This window comes from Chanodichthys erythropterus, chromosome 3, assembly GCF_024489055.1.
Source record: "Chanodichthys erythropterus isolate Z2021 chromosome 3, ASM2448905v1, whole genome shotgun sequence".
Classification (NCBI taxonomy): Eukaryota; Metazoa; Chordata; class Actinopteri; order Cypriniformes; family Xenocyprididae; genus Chanodichthys; species Chanodichthys erythropterus.
In genome coordinates, this window is record NC_090223.1 from 58,792,148 (window position 1) to 58,809,401 (window position 17,254).

Below are 17,254 nucleotides of genomic sequence, written 5' to 3' on the forward strand. Positions count from 1 at the left end.
CTGTAACTTGTTGAACTAAAAGTTTAATCTCATAACTTAGTTATATTTTACTGTTGTGGCCTACTAGAGCGCTGACTTTGTATGTTTGATTGAATTGTTTGCTTTATTTATTGTAGCTTATACTTTCATAATGGCTATTTGGCTATTATTGACCATTAAAACTGGCTATTATGGACCATTAAAACTGACATTTTACAAAGAGTCAGGGTTCTATTTTATATTTGTAGTGTTACAAGCTCTCCCAGGATTAAATTAAATTAGAAAGAGAAACAAAACCAAACAACGTGGAGGATTCCCTTCAGTCCTCTGTCCCAGAAATGTGAATGAGCCACTCAAAGACATAAAATAAATTTATTTTAATTATGCAGGGAAAAATGGAAGAAAACAGTCTTCAGGAGAGGGGCTAGCCAAAACAACAAACAAAAGAATTACTAACTGTTAGAAGGAGAACTAAATTACCTATGTAGATAAAAGAAAATAATTAACATTGGCTTCCCTCCACTCCCTGGCTAACCAAAAACAGGGATAAACATTACAAAAGAAAAAGTGGCACCCCCTCCCTACAGCTTCCTTTAACATAAAATAATTATAAGAAAAATATAAGAAATATAAGAAAAATACAATACCTTTTAGTTACCAAAACAATGTTTGAAAGAAAAAAAAAGAAATCACTTCCTGGTAACAATAGGCCTGCAACACTGTTTTATCACTAGAGCACACAACAACCTCAGGGTGTAGCTCTTCAGACCAAAAGCCAACACATTGTTTTTTACACTTTTATAGTGATAGCTCTGCAGCACACTCCTAATGAGCAACAGATGTGGCTAGTTAACTGCAAAGCAAGCAGAGTTAGGGAGACAGACAGAGCACAAGACAAATAATACTCAACACAGTGAAATACACAAACACATCTATACACAGTAATACGTTCTCAGGACGTAACACCTCCACCACCAAGAATACAATCTAGAGTTTGTAATCAAATACATTCAATCTCACCATCTACCTTAGTAAATGAAAAGGTCAAAGAAAACAGCATCTCTTTAAACTCTAGAAAGAGCATCGGCCATAATGTTTTCAAAACAATGTTTTCATTGTGAGTCGCTGATTGGAACCTGACATATGGGAAAGGAACACCAAAGGGTTATGGTCAGTGTACACAATTATAGGCTGACAGCTGTTTCCCAAATACACATCAAAATGTTGAAGTGCCAATAAAAGTGCTAAGGCTTCTTTTTCAATTACACTATAGTTCTGCTGGGTCTTGGAGAACTTTTTGGAAAAATAGGAAACTGGGTGTTCAATATGGTACTCATCCTCTTGTAGCAAAACCGTACCCGCTCTGGTGACACTTGCATCCACTTGCAGTCTGAAAGGCAATTCAAAATTTGGGACACAGAGAACAGGGGCATGTCACAGGAGGTCTTTTGCAGCATTAAAGGAAAGTTCACAATCATTGGTCCACACAAACCTTCTACTTGCACTAAGGAGGTGAAGGGAGATAATCACAATTCCCTTGCCTCTTCACATATATATATATATATATATATATATACAGACCATGTGTGGTAAACTTCTAAGTGAATTTTGCTATATATTTTGTTAAAAAAAAAACATGATCTATTAAGACAATATGCTACGACAGAACTGGCTCAGATCATTAAATGATGACGTAGCAACGTATGCGCGCGCATTTTGGCAACGGAAGTGGTGTTGTTCCCCATAGGTTCTAACGTGTTAGCAACTCCGAAAGTGATATATCTACAGCTTCGCGAGCGGATTAAGCAACACAGACAGATAAAGTTATCTTTAAAAGTTGACTTTATCAAATGGTATCCGGCTATCAGATCCGTGTAGTCGAGTTTTAAAGTGACCAATAACATTGACGATTTAATACACAATAATTTATTAAGTGCTAATAAAATTATTAAGCCTATTTGGAGAGAGGGATGTTTAATGTGACAAAATGTCAGTCATCGTGTGATAACAAAAATATAACTAGGTCTAGACTACTGAGCAGGTGTTTTCAGTGAACAGGCTGTAAAACTGTTGACTAAGTTCAGACACTCATGAAAAACTGATGCTGATTATCTGGGAAACATTCTCTAACAGCAGTCAAGTTGTCATTGTTTGTGTCAAACAAGCTGTGAATTTGTTGTAACATTAAAATATGAGATCATTACTTACTCTGTGCTCAAATTGATGCTCAGAGCTCCAGTGTTTTCCTCTGTGGGTGAACGAGGATGATGGTGAACAATTCCAAGATATTCTTTTTTTTCATTGGTTGTTGCGTTAAATCTTACCCAGATACAATAGTGCTATTTTCTGATTGGCTACTGTATAGCCTCTTTCTTTTTCTGATAAGTGGCAGGCTACTCCAGGGGAGACGCGCTTGATTCCTGCCCGGCGTAGCGGCATATTAAATTATGAAAAATAGTTTTTCTGCGTGAGAAATCGAATGTGTGGCGGGAGTGCGTGACAAAAGACCGAAATGAGTGACTGTCACGCTCAGTGCGTTACACTTGAGAGCCCTGAAAAACTTTCAAGAGTTGCTAACACATTAAAACCAATAGGCAACAACACCACTTCCGTTGCCAAAATGCGCGCGCAACTATTTGATCACGTGGGCTGTAAAAGGGTCTATAGGTTTGTATCGCTGTTATTTTTAGTGAATGGCTGCTGTCAGGGCTGCAGTTCTCAATAGATTCATTTTACTGTGTTATTTTAGTGTACTATATGTGTGATGTCCTTACATTAATGCACCACTAGATGGTACTCGAGTTTCCTGAGTTATATATATATACAGTAAGTGAGAAGAGTGAGAAAGTATGCTGAGCATGTGTATGCATGTTATTCTGCTTGTTCAAATTAGTTTTTAAAGTTTCCTAAGAGGAATGCACAGTTTTGTGCTTCTTGTCTACATGAAGACATAACAAATTTGGCGAAGAGGACGTTTTTACATTTCCTGAAGGTGGCATCAGTAAGTGCTCCATTTCCCAGTCCTTTTTTGCCTTGTCCCAGTGAGCCTGCTATACCACTAGTAACATGGCTGAAGATGTTTCAGAACTACATGCTCATCATCAATGCTATTGGGGATTCCTGTCCAGAAGCCAGAAAATGGGCTTTGCTCCTTCACTGCCTCGGAACTGAAAGTCAGAGACTGTTTTATACATTGCCCAATACTGGTGATGATCTGGCAGATTCTATTAAAGCTTTGGAAGAGCACTTCATTCCAAAAAGAAATGTGGTTTTGGAAAGACATGCCTTCAGGAAACGAGTGCAGAGGACAGATGAAACGGTAGTGCAATACATTGCTGCATTGAGAGATTTGGCAACTACTTGTGAATTTGCTGACAATCTTGACGATATTCTCCGTGACCAGCTCGTAGAAAACATTGCTAACCCTCGCATTCGTGAAAGATTATTAGTGGAATCTAAATTGACACTGGAGACTGCAATTACAATTGCCACACAGGTAGAGGCCGCTGATGCCCAGGCAAAATCAATGGCTACAAGCAACCCTGCTCCAGTACAAGCCGTACATGCCACCCCTGCTTCTGGATGACAGTGTCCTAAGGCCAAATTCAAAGCATGTACCTCATCAAAACCCTCTGCTTCTGCTCCGTCAGCTCGGACATGCTTCCGCTGTGGCTCCACTAGTCATCTTGCAAACACACAGAAATGCCCTGCTGCATCTGCTAAATGTAAGAATTGCAATAAGACTGGACATTTTGCACGAGTCTGTCGTTCTGCTCCTACTCGTTCGGTGGATTCAGTTGAATTACCAGAGGTCTGTATTCTCTATTCTGTATTCACTGGTCCAACTGCCATATCCCAGGATGAGTTAGCTGCTGCCTCTGCTCGCTGTTCTGAACTCTCTGCACTGCGCACCCAAATTGCGAGTGGATGGCCTCCATCTTCTGCTGCTCTGGATCCTGTTCTTCGCCTGTACTACAAACTCAGACATGAGTTCAGTGTGCAAGCTGATTTTGTGTTTAGAGGGTCTCGATTGGTGGTACCTGGGGAACTGCTTGAGCCATTGGTCCGCATTGCACATGAGGGCCATCAGGGGATTGTGAGAACAAAGCAACGCCTGCGTGAAATGTATTGGTGGCCCAAAATAGACACACTTGTGGCAGAGAAAATTACTGCCTGTCAGTTATGCCTTTCTCTGGATAAAACTGCAAAAGCCTCTGCTGTTCCACTCCAGCCTGTTCCTTTACCTTCTGCACCTTGGAAAAAACTGGCAATAGACATTTTGGGCCCTTTCGAGACTGCGGTCTGGGACTGTCGATATGCTCTGACACTCACTGACTATTATAGTAAATGGCCCGAGGTAGCCTTTACTGCGTCTGTTGCAACAAAACAGGTGACTTTATTTCTTACCTCTGTCTTCAGTAGACAAAGCAACCCGACCACTCTGGTCAGTGATAATGGACCTCAGTTCACTTCCCAGTTTGCTGCTTTCCTGAAAAAAGAGACATTAAGCACATTCGCACATCAGTGTATCATCCTGCTGCAAATGGAGCTATTGAACGCTTCCACAGAGTTCTTAAAAGTACAATTCAATCAGCAATCCTAAAATCAGCACAATGACTGACTTCCTGCAGATCTATAGCGCTACACCTCATGCTGTGACAGGGGTTTCCCCTTTTGAATTACTTCATGGAAGGAAAATGCATATGTTTCAATGTCCTGAAACCCTCACCTTCTGGTCATGAGCCTAAACAGCTGCAGAAGCGTGTTTCATCACGTCAGGATGTCATGAAATCTCACTTTTACCACAAGCATCGAGTGCGCCATTTTTCTTTCCAAAAAGGGGATAAAGTGTGCATTAAAAAGTCAGTACATGTACCAAAAGCCCATACAAAATTCACTCCTCCAGTTGAGGTTAGGGAAAAAGTTGGCCCTTACATCTACCTCTTGGATGATGGAAAGACGTGGCATGCATCGTGTCTTGCACCCGTGCTGACTAAAGCGCTGGATAATGGACTGACCATCAATGCTGAAAACTTGATTCCCTCTCATGTTCCACTGTCTGGTAATTCAGTGTCTTCTAATGCTTGTCCACGGGAGAGACGTCAAAGATGTGAGCCAGGTTGGCTAAAGGACTATGTCCATTAGTCACAGAAACTGACATGGACTTTTGCAACATACATTACACATAATCACATGAAAATTCAAGTACTGAATAGTAGTTGAGTAGTTTTGTTTAGCACCCTTTTGCATTCATTTGATGTGTTGCTTAGAACATAACTCATATACATGTGGAATTGTTGATACATTTCAGATTTAGAGTTCTTTATTTATATTTCATGCCAATTGTCGGCTAAAGAAATAATTCATTTAACTAAGAGGGGAATATGTGATGTCCTTACATTAATGCACCACTAGATGGCACTCAAGTTTCCTGAGTTATATATATACATAGGAAGTAAGTGAGAAGAGTGAGAAAGTATGCTGAGCATGTGCATGCACGTTATCTTGCTTGTTCAAATTAGTTATTAAAGTTTCCTAAGAGGAATACACAGTTTTGTGCTTCTTGTCTATATGAAGACATAACAATATGCTGCTCTCAGGGCTGCAGTACTCAATAGATTCATATCTTTTATTTTAGTGTACTATATGCTGCTCTCAGGGCTGCAGTACTCAATAGATTCCTATCGCTGTTATTTTAGTGTACTATATGCTGCTCTCAGGGCTGCAGTACTCAATAGATTCATATCGCTGTTATTTTAGTGTACTATATGCTGCTCTCAGGGCTGCAGTACTCAATAGATTCCTATCGCTGTTATTTTAGTGTACTATATGCTGCTCTCAGGGCTGCAGTACTCAATAGATTCATATCGCTGTTATTTTAGTGTACTATATGCTGCTTTCAGGGCTGCAGTACTCAATAGATTCATATTGCTGTTATTTTAGTGTACTAAATGCTGCTCTCAGGGCTGCAGTACTCAACAGATTCATATCGCTGTTACTTTAGTGTACTATATGCTGCTCTTAAGTAAAACTCCTATTTGCGTACAAAATTCAGAATTAAATGATTGTGCTGCAATTTGTACAAAAAGAGAGTCTGTAGTACCCTACATGTTTTAGCCATTAAATAAGCAGTGTTGGGTATAGTTACTTTGGAAAGTAGTTAGTTAGGTTACAACGTTACCATCAATTAAAAGTAATCAGTTATGATACAGCGTTACCTATTCATAAAAGTAACGCGTTAGAGTACTCATGCGTTACCAAAAATTAAAAGCCGTTTGCAGCGGCTCACACATGACAGACACAGCCCCCGGCCCCTTTAAATGCACCTAGAAGTCGTGACTCCCGACAATGAATAACGTCAGTCATCCGACTAAATTAACACTGCAGGATAAAAATAACAGGAAAGACAGTCAGCAATAGGCTATTCCACGTGGCGTTTTATTTATTTATTATCACAGAACGTATTATTAATCAAAATTCGCACCTACCCAGCCCGGGTAGCCTATAAGCTACTGTATATTATGAGCACCACAAGATAACTCCTGATTTTTCTTTAACTTTAAATAATGCAGTTATCAAAGTACAAGTATGCTTACTTGTACTCAACTCAAACGCTGTTGCTTTGGAGCTGGTGCACCACCGTCGTCCTCCTCAGCAGGCTTTGCTACCAGAGTGCTAGATTGGTGTTTGGATGCGAGATGTTTTTTTAAATTTGAGGTAGAATTTTTGGTGGTCGACAGAAGCTTTTCACCAACACAGAGTGTGCATTTTACCGTTATGTTCTTTTCTTTTTCGTTGACAAATTGAAAATAATGTGCGTACTTCCATAAACCAAACGCTGTCCTCTCTGCCATCTTGCTGGGAGTTTGAAAAAAAAAAAACCACACACACACAGGGTCAGGCGCAGGGCACAGACAGACGTATCACAGCCATTGACTTTACGATCACAGAGCTTCAGCTCCGCTGATACATCCGCAGGTGGCACAGTAGACCTAGGCCTACTGTCTGACAAAAAGCAGGCTGCAGTCGGGATTTTCCTTTCCTTAAAATAACGGATTACTTTTTTAAAAAAATAACGAAAGTTACTGATTACTTACGCACGAAACTAACGCGTTAAGTTACACATTTCAGGAAAAAAGTAATTAGAGTACTCTAACGCGTTACTTTGTAACGCGTTACCCACAACACTGTTAATAAGCACATTTAGTTTCAAGTTTAAGTTTTGTTTTAAATAAAGATTTTCTTTAAAGTGAATTTCGTTTAGTATAAATTGCATCTTAATTTTAATACATTTTTCATCAACCGATTGCCTGGATTTAATACATAAAAAGCAATATAGCAGAAATATAATAATGACATGGAGGCGCCGGCGCACCGTGGTCACACTTACACCAAGTGAAACTCGTAACACACGCTGTCACAGAATTTACAAATGCACATCTTGCTTGTTGCTCACACACATATTATGTTGAAATAACAATATGTTGAAGTAACATTATTAATAATAATTAATCTTTAAGAATATTTGATTGAATGCTGAATGTTGTGCTTGTTCAATTTAATAAAATTAAAACTTTAATTATGATAATTAAAATAATTGAATATTTAATACTGAGTGGACAATTTTTGCTCAATTATTAATAGTATTTATATAATATATATATAACTGCGCAGCTCCCCCTGTAGCTTAAATGAGTTCTAGCACAGCAGCACCTGCGTTAAAAAAAAAAAATCTGCCGCCGCCCCTGGTTATAACGGCCCACATATTAAAAATGGTTGGGTTTAAATCGGGCTCAGGCTCATATTTACAGTGAACGTGTCGGGCCAGGCCGGGCTCGGACACAACGTGCTCAGGTAGGGTCGGGCTTGATTTGTTGGGCCCGATCTAAGCTCTAGCGCATGGTACCCTAGCCGTGAGCTGGTTAAGGCCACACCCACCCTCCACCTTGCCCCACTTCTCTTCTCCTCATTTAGCATTAACCCGTGGCTGTTTTTCAAATGTACATAACAGGTTTTCAATAAAACATTGAAGTCTCCCACTCATTGACTTTTACTAAAATTGTGTAATTTGCAATCCCTTGGTGTTAAAAATTGTTTAGATAAAACCAGATCAAAAAACGGGGCATTTATACCTATAAGCGCCACGCGGGTCAAATTTACCCGCTATATAATGCCTGTATTTTCACGCTGTCATTTTCGCGTCCCCTTATGTTTAAACATTGTACATTGCTTGGCAACGCCTTTCACTTACTGAATTAGCAGTCATCGGTTCATAAATAAAGTCACAATGAGTAAAAGTCAGCGATTTATGGATGCCGAAGAGGTAGAAGCCCTAACTGCCATGAAAGAAGGAGTCTGATGGTGGTGAGATCAGTGACGCGTCCTGGGTCGGCTCAGCATCTGATGGCTCATCTGACAGCAATCCAGAGCCTCCGAGAAAAATTAGACTGAGTCTGTTCTTCAGGACAGGACTGCTAATAGTTACAGAGAGTCAGCAGTCAGCGTTTCAAGGAGAAAAAACAGCTTTTACTGCCATCTAGTGTGCTTAATACTAAAACAACCAATACCTATCATGTTTCATTAACTTTGCAACTCAAGGTTAGAATCATGCAATTCTGCAAATTACAGTCGAGGTATTTGGGCAATAAAAGTTGTTTTTAACAGAATGGATACACTAATGAATTTTATACAATAATAACAATATAATAATAATAATCATAATAAGAAGAAGAATCAGCTGTGGCGGAGGCGCAATAAATCAGACAAAGTTGAAGTGGCACATTTTATACACCAACAGCTTCAGACTTCACGGCAGCACGGCTGTTACAGACAGAGATAGTGACCATCAAGTCAAGTCAAGTCAAATTTATTTATATAGCGCTTTTACAATTGGTAATTGTTTCAAAGCAGCTTTACATATTAGAAGCACAGAAAAAAAGGGAAGTGGTTAAAACTGTACAAACAAGCGTGGTAATATGTAACATATACAAGATGGTGCTACATTAAGCCAATGTCGGCTGACTTCCAGGGGTGGAAAAAACCCCCTAGGAGAAAAACCCAGCGTGCTAGCACTGGGAAAAAAGTCCTAGGAGGGAAAAAACCCCTTGGAAGATATATATATGTAAATGTATATGGAGATCAAAATCTGAATTGTACATTTTTATTATAGAGATTAAAAATCGATTATATATAAATATATGTAAGCGGATACGGGGATCCTGGGCTACGTTGTAGTCAGGTCCAGACGCAGGTTCTCCATCTGACCTGGATACGGCCTGGATCCAGCACCCGGCAAACCTCAGGATAAGCAGAGAGACAGATATTAGCGTAGATGCCATTCTTGTTCTGATGTACAGGTATATCTAGTGTTATAGGAAATGTTCTCGGTTCCGGCCGACCTAATTATTGCAGCGTAACAATCCTTTAACGGATTTGAAAAATGTTAATGTATTGATAATGTATTATGTGTATGCAAGAGCAAAGAGATGTGTTTTTAGTCTAGATTTAAACTGACAGAGTGTGTCTGCTTCCCGAACAATGCTAGGAAGATTGTTCCAGAGTTTAGGTGCTAAATAGGAAAATGATCTGCCGCCTTCAGTTGATTTTGATATTCTGGGTATTATCAACTGGCCTAAATTCTGAGATCGCAATAAACGTGAAGGACTATAATGCATTAAGAGCTCACTTAGGTACTGGGGAGCTAAACCATTTAGAGCTTTATAAGTAAGTAGCAAGATTTTAAAATCTATACGATGTTTAATAGGGAGCCAATGTAATGTTGACAGAACTGGGCTAATATGGTCATACTTTGTTGTTCTAGTAAGAACTCTAGCTGCCGCATTTTGAACCAACTGTAGTTTGTTTAAAAGCCGAGCAGAACAACCACCCAGTAGAGCATTACAATAATCTAGTCTTGAGGTCATGAATGCATGAACCAACTGTTCCGCATTTGTCATTGAGAGCATATGTCGTAATTTAGATATATTTTTTAGATGGAAGAAGGCGGTTTTACAGATACTAGAAACATGACTTTCAAATGAAAGATTGGTATCAAAGAGCACACCCAGGTTCCTAACTGAGGACGAAGGTTTAATGGAGCACCCGTCAAGTGTTAGAGAGTATTCAAGGTTTTTTCGTGAGGAAGTTTTTGGTCCAAAGATTAGGAAATCAGTTTTTTCTGAATTTAATAATAAGAAATTTCTTGTCATCCAGTTTTTAATGTCAGCTATGCATTCTGTTAGTTTTGTGAATTTGTAGGTTTCGTCAGGGCGCGAGGAAATATAGAGCTGAGTGTCGTCAGCGTAGCAGTGAAAACTAACACCATGCTTCCTAATTATCTCTCCTAAGGGCAGCATGTACAGAGTGAAAAGCAACGATCCTAATACTGAGCCTTGTGGTACCCCATATTTAACCTGTGATCGATACGACATCTCTTCATTAACTACCACAGACTGATAACGGTCAGATAAGTATGATTTGAACCATGCCAAAGCAATTCCACTAATGCCAATATAGTTTTCAAGTCTTTTTAAAAGAATGTTATGATCGATAGTGTCAAAAGCAGCACTGAGATCTAATAACACTAATAGAGAAATACAGCCACGATCGGATGATAGGAGTAGATCGTTTGTAACTCTAACGAGAGCAGTCTCAGTACTATGGTATGGTCTAAATCCTGACTGGAAATCCTCACAGATTCCATTTCTTTCTAAAAAGGAACACAGTTGTGTTGAAACTGCCTTTTCTAGTATCTTTGACAGAAAAGGTAGATTCGAGATTGGCCTGTAATTTACTAAATCTCTCGGATCTAGTTGAGGTTTTTTAATAAGAGGTTTGATAATAGCCTGCTTAAAGGTTTTTGGCACGTGTCCTAGTGTTAAAGATGAATTAATTATATCAAGAAGTGGACCTACGACCTCTGGAAGCATTTCTTTCAGTAGTTTAGTCGGCATTGGGTCTAACATACATGTCGTTGATTTTGATGATTTGATAAGTTTAGATAATTCTTCCTCTCCTATAGCGGCGAATGATTCTAGTTTTACCTCAGGGACACTACAGTGCACTGTCTGAAGAGAAACTGTAGACGGTTGCATGTTTATAATTTTCTCTCTAATATTATCAATCTTGCAAGTAAAGAAGTTCATAAAGTCATTACTGCTGTGCTCTATGGAAACGTCAGCAGTTGAATCTCTGTTTCTAGTTAATTTAGCCACTGTGTCAAATAAATACCTAGGATTATGTTTGTTTTCTATTAAGAGATTTGAAAAATAAGTAGATCTAGCATTTCTTATGGCTGTTCTGTACTCAATCATTTTTTCTTTCCACGAAAGGCGAAAAACTTCTAGTTTTGTTTTCTTCCAACTACGTTCAGCTTTTCTAACAGCTCGTTTTAGAGCCCGAGTGTGCTCATCATACCACGGCGTTGGATTAGTTTCCTTAATCTTCTTTAGACGTAAAGGAGCGACCGCATCTAATGTGCTGGAAAAGAGAGAGCCAATAGTTTCTGTTGCAGCATCGAGTTCTTCTATGTTGTCAGGTATACCAAGGCGATGAAACTGCTCGGGGAGATTATTTATAAAGCAATCTTTAGTGGCAGACGTGATTTTTCTACAATATTTATGGCTGGGTGGTGGTTTTGTAGCCTTGGCTAATTGTATTATACACGAGACTAAATAATGATCTGATATATCATCGCTCTGCTGTAGAATTTCAACAGCATCAATATCTATTCCATCAGTTAATTGCGAGAAAAAAAAGTCAGAATTCTGACTTTTTATCACGCAATTGCGACTTTTTATCTCAGAATTCTGACTTTATAACTCGCAATTGCGACTTTATATCTCAGAATTCTGACTTTATAACTCGCAATTGCGACTTTATATCTCAGAATTCTGACTTTATAACTCGCAATTGTGGCGGAAACGGGCTTCCATATCTTTGTGAAGACAGTGACATAATACAGTGAAATAATATGTTATTTAGTTATATAAAAACGGGTCTAATGTGTGTGGGTAAAATTTACCCGCATGGTGGCTTTAGGTATACAGAAAAGGCACGTCCTGAGGAAAGCTCATTGTGGGACTGGCTCGTAGTGGCTGAAATTCTGCACCAAGGCTGAATTTTGGGAAAGAGACTTCAGATACAGTACTAGGGACCACTTAGACCTATATAAAACCATCCAAAAAGCAGCATGTCATGGGACCTTTAAAATTACGGGGTTGGCTACATATCAAGGCAAGTAAAGCTTGCAATTTTTTAAATGAAATATACTCGTTCCATGTAGTTACAGGGTAAGTGTGACATCTGCGGGCTGTAAATTAAAGTGGTGCTTGTTAACCTCTTGTTTCATATTTACTCAACTTTTCACTTCTGACCAAACTGTCACCAGCAAGTACATGAGAGTCGACTTTGTGTTTGACCAAGCACATTGTAATGAGGAACGTGAAGCTTCAACCTTTCATAGTGTATCCACACAAGAACTGCCATCTCTGTTCTTCAGTCTTGTTTGTTTCTTCTTATTATTATCTGCTATTCTGTGTATTTATCTCTTTTACTGTTTAATGTGTATATGGATGATTTATCAAAGTTGCTGAATAAGTTGTTCAGTCTTGTAGAAATAAAAAAACTTCAAACATAATTTACATAGAATGGTAGACATTAGGGATGCAACAATACAGTTAGCCCACGGTTCAATACATGCCTCGGTTTTTTACCCACGGTTTTAGGTTCAGTACGGATCTGATGGCTTGATACATAAGAGTGTTTTTTTTGGTTATTCTATGCTTAGGCAATAGGAACAGTAAGAGGTTAAGAAGAAAAAACGATTTTACTTAAAAGCAAAGAAAAGTCCACTAGTTCCTAGTGTATTGTATAATATAAAATATTTTTTATTTTAAAATTAACACTGACATCTCACAGCTACTGGTGGCCCATGTACAAACTGGGGAACACATAAATTCCTAAATTTAAAAAAAAAAAAAAAAAATACATGTGAAGTTAGTAAACATAAATTGACCATTTCAAATAATGTTGGAAGTGTTTCAATTTGAGTAGGCTACACGTGTAAAACAATGCTTGCAGACAGTCATTTTTTTTGTTTACCGTTTTTTCTTCCTCTGCATTCTACTCAACGGCAAAACCGAAATGTCTCCACACCATGGATTTGAAAGACGGCGGCGCTTTCTCGTACAGTAGCCTCACTTCACCGCCACTTGCCATGTTAAAGTGTGGAATGATGGTTCAGCGCCCCTAACTTTAGAGCATAGTGATTGAATATTTACACGCGGGGAGGAGTTTCCTCATCTCAGCTCGTAGACTTGTGGCACACACAAACAGTCAATTCGGAGAGAAATAAAACGCACATAAATTATTTAAACGTAAAACCAGAAAAACGTGCGTATTGAACCGTGGATGACGTACCAAACGGTTCAATATTATATTGAGAATTGTGGCATCCCTAGTAGACATTAATGTGTGAAACAAACCAGAGGTGTCCAGTGGTTACCCCCATTTACAGAACCCAGTAGCAAATCATGAATCGTGGATCCAACTATGGGTAGGAAATTACAGACCATTACAATTAAACATCAACATTAATGATAATCATAAAAATAAACATGCTGTTTACAGTGGCCTTGCCTTTCCACAGATCTGTCATTTGGAATGAGTCGATTACTAATGCCTTTCCTGCTATGCAAGTGAAGTAGGCATTGATAACCTGAACAGAAAAGTGGCTCAAATATTTTTTCACAGTTTGACACTTGAACATATGGTTAAAAAGCATTATGATTATGAATTAAGCATTAGGAATTTTGTGAAGACAGCCCAGCAGGCACAGAACGTCATAAGACGTTAGTATTTGGTTAAATTTAGGTCGCGACGTCTGGTAACCAAAATTCAATGCCAATCCAACGTCTAATAACAACATTAATTTGACGTCGAATACCGACGTCATTTGACATAGATATTTTGTTGGTTTTAGGTTATGGTTTTAACTAACCAAAATCCAACATCGAATCAACGTCTTAAGCCAACGTCAAATTGACGTCAAATACTGACATTTAGTCGTCAGGTCTTGCAACCAAAACCCGACGTCTTCTATACGTCAAAGTGGTAACGTCTACTCAACGTCAAACTCTAACATCATTAGACGTTGATCTTTTGTTATATTAGGTTGTGGTTTAAACTAACCAAAATTCAACATCGAATCAACGTCTTAAACCAACGTCAAAATGACGTCAAATACTGACATTTAGTCGTCAGGTATGGCAACCAAAACCCAACGTCTTCTATACGTCAAAGTGGTAACGTCTATTCAACGTCAAACTCTAACATCATTAGACGTTGATCTTTTGTTATTTTAGGCTGTGGTTTTAACTAACCAAAATCCAATATCGGATCAACGTCTTAAGCCAACGTCAATTTGACGTCAAATACTGACATTTAGTCGTCAGGTATGGCAACCAAAACCCAACGTCTTCCCTACGTCAAAGTGGTAACGTCTATTCAACGTCAAACTCTAACATCATTAGACGTTGATCTTTTGTTATTTTAGGTTGTGGTATTAACTAACTAAAATTCAACATCGAATCAACGTCTTAAGCCAACGTCAAAGTGACATCAAATACTGAAATTTAGTCGTCAGGTATTGCATCCAAAACCCAACGTTTTCTATACGTCAAAGTGGTAACGTCTATTCAACGTCAAACTCTAACATCATTAGACGTTGATCTTTTGTTATTTTAGGTTGTGGTTTTAACTAACCAAAATCCAATATCGGATCAACGTCTTAAGCCAACGTCAATTTGACGTCAAATACTGACATTTAGTCGTCAGGTATTGCATCCAAAACCCAACGTCTTCTATACGTCAAAGTGGTAACGTCTATTCAACGTCAAACTCTAACATCATTAGACGTTGATCTTTTGTTATTTTAGGTTGTGGTTTTAACTAACCAAAATCCAATATCGGATCAACGTCTTAAGCCAACGTCAATTTGACGTCAAAAATTGACATTTAGTCGTCAGATATGGCAACCAAAACCCAACGTCTTCTATACGTCAAAGTGGTAACGTCTACTCAACATCAAACTCTAACATCATTAGACGTTGATCTTTTGTTATTTTAGGTTGTGGTTTTAACTAACCAAAATCCAATATCGGATCAACGTCTTAAGCCAACATCAAAATGACGTCAAATACTGACATTTAGTCGTCAGGTATGGCAACCAAAACCCAACGTCTTCTATACGTCAAAGTGGTAACGTCTATTCAACGTCAAACTCTAACATCATTAGACGTTGATCATTTGTTATTTTAGGTTGTGGTATTAACTAACTAAAATCCAACATCGAATCAACGTCTTAAGCCAACGTCAATGTGACGTCAAATACTGACATTTAGTCGTCAGGTATGGCAACCAAAACCCAACGTCTTCTATACGTCAAAGTGGTAACGTCTATTCAACGTCAAACTCTAACATCAATAGACGTTGATCTTTTGTTATTTTAGGTTGTGATATTAACTAACTAAAATCCAATATCGGATCAACGTCTTAAGCCAACGTCAATTTGACGTCAAAAATTGACATTTAGTCGTCAGGTATGGCAACCAAAACCCAACGTCTTCTATACGTCAAAGTGGTAACGTCTACTCAGCATCAAACTCTAACATCATTAGACGTTGATCTTTTGTTATTTTAGGTTGTGGTTTTAACTAACCAAAATCCAATATCGGATCAACGTCTTAAGCCAACATCAAAATGACGTCAAATACTGACATTTAGTCGTCAGGTATGGCAACCAAAACCCAACGTCTTCTATACGTCAAAGTGGTAACGTCTATTCAACGTCAAACTCTAATATCAATAGACGTTGATCTTTTGTTATTTTAGGTTGTGGTATTAACTAACTAAAATCCAACATCGAATCAACGTCTTAAGCCAACGTCAATTTGACGTCAAAAATTGACATTTAGTCGTCAGGTATGGCAACCAAAACCCAACGTCTTCTATACGTCAAAGTGGTAACGTCTATTCAACGTCAAACTCTAACATCATTAGACGTTGATCTTTTGTTCCCAGCAGGCACAGAACGTCATAAGACATTAGTATTTGGTTAAATTTAGGTCGCGACGTCTGGTAACCAAAATTCAATGTCAATCCAACGTCTAATAACAACATTAATTTGACGTCGAATACCGACGTCATTTGACATAGATATTTTGTTGGTTTTAGGTTATGGTTTTAACTAACCAAAATCCAATATCGGATCAACGTCTTAAGCCAACGTCAAAATGACGTCAAATACTGACATTTAGTCATCAGGTATGGCAACCAAACCCAACGTCTTCTCTACGTCAAAGTGGTAACTTCTATTCAACGTCAAACTGTAACATCATTAGACGTTGATCATTTGTTAGTTTAGGTTGTGGTATTAACTAACTAAAATCCAACATCGAATCAACGTCTTAAGCCGACGTCAAATATTGACATTTAGTCGTCAGGTATGGCAACCAAAACCCAACGTCTTCTATATGTCAAAGTGGTAATGTCTACTCAACATCAAACTCTAACATCATTAGACGTTGATCTTTTGTTATTTTAGGTTGTGGTATTAACTAACTAAAATCCAACATCGAATCAACGTCTTAAGCCGACGTCAAATATTGACATTTAGTCGTCAGGTATGGCAACCAAAACCCAACGTCTTCTATACGTCAAAGTGGTAACGTCTACTCTACGTCAAACTATGACATCATTAGACATTGATCTTTTGTTATTTTAGGTTGTGGCATTTACTAACCAAAATCTAACATCGAATCAACATCTTATACACAAATATAGCTGACTTTTACATCAAATAATGCATAGTCTGTTTTTTTAAAGAGACCCAGCTAGCACACAACGTCATAAGTATTCAATATTTGGTTGCATCTTGGTTGAGACGCAAGGTAACCTAAATTCAATATCAGTTCAACGTCTAATACTAAAATGTTAATTTGATGTACAATATTTATGTCATTAGACACTGATATTTTGTGGGTTTAAGGTTAGATTGTAAAGTAACCAAAATCCAACATATAGCCAACATTTAAAATTAATGTGAAACTGACATCAAATACTGGCAAGTAGTTAGTCGGTATGGTGACCAAAATCCAAAGTCTCAAGTCAACGTCAATTTTGACGTTGAATAATAATATTTAGTCATCAGGTATGGCAACCAAAACCCAACGACTTCTTACCATCATAATGGTAATTCCCGAACAATTTCAAATTC

At 38.3% G+C, this 17,254-nt stretch overlaps 1 pseudogene; it reads left to right on the forward strand.

Moving 5' to 3' along the window:
* Positions 1–17,254, forward strand: part of LOC137006055 (zinc finger protein 721-like) — a 970,851-nt pseudogene that overhangs the window by 16,947 nt on the left and 936,650 nt on the right.